Below are 3,552 nucleotides of genomic sequence, written 5' to 3' on the forward strand. Positions count from 1 at the left end.
AAAAACCATAGTTGTGGCTCTTGCTCACAAATAATTCCAATTTTGTGGCCTTTTTAGAATGGACTTCATAGATCTCTCCAGGAAATTCTCCTTGGAATCTCTGAAACATTACAAGCTTGCAAGATGTTAAGATATGACTCTCTTTAATCTCCATTTAAATTCAAACAAGTAGATTTGCATACTGTCAAGGTCACCATTATTATGAGTGATATTACACAGTTATCCCCACCTTCTGATATCCTTGTTATGTTTTGAGAAAGTCCCAGGGGTATGGTAAAATGCATTATGAAAAATAAGAAAGAACACCGGCAGCAAGAATGTCTTTCATTATGGTCTGCAACATTTTTTTGTCCGTCCCCCCCTTCCTGAAGTGCTCCTTTTTTGAGAATGTAAATGTAAACATAATTATATCATTACTTCCCCCTTCTTCAGTACTTTCTCAATTTATACAGCTTTGATTCATCAAGTCAGTTTTAGTTCTCCAATCATGCATGGTGTTCTGCTCCAAGCTTAATAGACCTGTTTCTCTTTACTTGATTTATTTATTTGCGTTTCTGCTTTCTGATTAAAATTTGGAGGAAGGGGTTTTCCAAGAACTAAGTGAGATGCTTCCATGCATTGAATTGGATGGATTACAAATTTCATACATACAGATCATTCTTGAAGACTGCATGAAGACTTTCTATATATTTTGCCAGACACCACTCATCTTCTCTTTGACAGGCTGAGTCTACCCTTTCTATGACACCATGATCATCTTAGCATTGAGCAATGAGCAAGTGGGAGGCATATGACTGTATTTTACTGCAATCTGCAAATCATATTTGCAGAGAGAAGGAATAAAGAGGGATATGTTATTTTGTAAAAAATCTAGTTATCTATTGAAAACACCAAAGGTTTCTGTAAATTGAAGATTTATACCTTTCAGGCCAGTCTGTTGTATTTGAAGTGGGAGCCCTCTGCATTGTAGAAGATTTGAGAACATGTCCGAAGGCCAAAAGAGTTTCCCATACTGTCCTAGGTCTTTTTCTCCTAGTCTAGTGGTTCTCAGCCTGCGGATCCCTAGGTGTTTCGATCTACAACTCCCAGAAATCCCAGCCAGTTTACCAGCTGTTAAAATTTCTGGGAGTTGAAAGCCAAAACATCTTCGGACCCACAGGTTGACAACCACTGTCCTAATCCATCCTTTCACCTGCTGAAATTGTATACCCTCTAAGTGTCCTGATTTTATCTGGTTTTTAAATATCCCAGTTTCTCTCTCTTCCCCCTGCAATCTTCCTCCTTCATCCCCAGATTACTTTAATTGCTGTAAATGAGAAGTTGGGCAATCAGTTAATTCTTCTGCCCTTTAAACACTTCACCATCACCATCATCGTGCTGCAGTAGGCTGGAAAAATTGTACAAAAACTCATGGCTTTTCCAAGTTGAGGAGGGAAAGAAATCTGTGGGACTGTAGCTGTGGCAGAGGTTGTTGATCCTTTCTATATTAGAGGTCAAATGTAATATTAATTAAGCTAGTGATGGTTGCCACAACATTTTATTTTCCTTCTTTCTTTTTGCTCTCCATGTTCATTTGGTGTAGTGCAGTAGTTCTCAACCTGTAGGTTCCCAGGTGCTTTGGCCTACAACTCCCAGAAATCCCAGCCAGTTTACCAGCTGTTAGGATTTCTGGGAGTTGAAGGCCAAAACATCTGGGGTCACACAGTTTGAGAACCACTGGTGCAGTGGTTTGAATATAAAACTATGATCCTGGAGACCAAGGTTTGATTCTTTGCTTGGCCTGTCTGACCTTGAGTGAGTCACAAGTTGCTCTAGGATCCATCGATATGTCTTTTTAGCATCTGTTGAATTGTGCCACCCTTGGTTTAAATGATAGATTCCTGGTTCACTTCCCAGATGACAAAACACCCTGAAGGGTATCTTTAAATAGAGAGCACTGGATGTGGAGTGGATAGTATTTGATTATACCTGCTTCATGGTACCTGATGCACTAGGCTGCAATTCAGGACATAGCAGTAAGTTGCTTAAACAATTAATTAAAAAGGAATGTATATGATGGTTATATAGGCATACAAATGAAATATATGAGGTTAGGTGCATTTGCAGGAAACTGATATATTTGCATGTAAAAAGAATGTTTGCCATTTGTAGGGAGACAGTTAGGCTTGGTATGGATGGGGCAGGGAGAAATAGGGTGCAAATGGGACCTCTGGTTTGGGGTGGAAGCAAAACAAAACCAGGACAGATCCTGGGAGAAAGAGAAATATAGAGTTGTGAGAAATATAGAGTTGTTGTCTCCAGACTTTCTGTGTTGAAAGGGTTCAAACTCCATCTACATGAAGTCTAGGAAAAATAATGTTTTAAGGATAGCGCATCTATATTAGTGCTGAATTTTAGAACAAAATGATCCTTCTTCACCACACATCCTCATAAGGGATATGTCAGAAGCCTGTACACAGTTAGATAGTGGTGGTGGGGGATCCATTTTCCCCTTTGGTGTTTTCCTGCCACATGTCAGGATTTATTCTAGAGGTGAGCAAGGGATGCATTTGGGGTTAGAAATGTCATGCTCCCATTGTACTAATCTACTGGGAAAAACAGGGAGAAAAAGTAATGTCTAGCAAGTTGCAGGTAGTAAGAAAAAATAAGGCTCACAGTGGGCACACACAGTCATCACACGGCCTACTCTGTGTACTATATGTTTCTGTTGTGCAAAATTAGTGTAACAGGAAAGTACAGTAGGGAAAAGGTATTTGGTATGTTCACCATGTATCAAAGACCCTTTTATTATGTTACTGTTGTACGAACCACACTTGCATCATTTTATTGCTCTTATTTAAATATGCTTGGGTTCCCATGGTGTTCCTTCAAATATCTTGCTTCAAATTATGCCTCAGGGAGCAAGTCTACTTCAATTATGTTTATTTGTTTAACTATATTCTATACAACTCTTTCTTCAAGCAAGGATTAGTTAAGTCATCTGAGTTAATAGAATTTGCTTCAATTTGAGGGTTGGCGGGTGGGGACACATTGACTACACCTCAGGATTCTCAATCTGATGGTAGGACTGTATTGACCCAAACTATATCCACTCACTTGGTGCCTTTTGATTTTTAAAGTAGTCAGAGATTATAGCTGATTTTGATCAATAAAAGTTTCAGCAGAGGAAGTCAGTAGTAAACATTTGACAGTCTGTTAAAACAGAGACCGAGTTCTTATCATTATTGAATTATTGGAGGCAGGTGATGGGAATTGGGAAAATGTGGCATAAATCTTAAACCGAGTGATCACATCATTCCTGTAAAGACTCTAGAGCTTATTTAGAATTCAGTCAAGACCTGTATGAATGTATAGTTTGCTTTTCCACAGGTAAATTGGGTGGAAGACTGTTAACTAATATTATATTGCAACAGTGATTATGTTTCTGTTGCTAAAGAAATGCAATCCTACACACATACCTGTGTACATTTCAGTCATGAATTATGGGATGCGGCCTAAGCATCACAGGACCATGAATGTTGCTGGTGATGAGATTACTCGTTCTTTTCTTGT

The sequence above is a fragment of the Anolis sagrei genome, chromosome 7 (assembly GCF_037176765.1).
Source record: "Anolis sagrei isolate rAnoSag1 chromosome 7, rAnoSag1.mat, whole genome shotgun sequence".
Lineage (NCBI taxonomy): Eukaryota > Metazoa > Chordata > Lepidosauria > Squamata > Dactyloidae > Anolis > Anolis sagrei.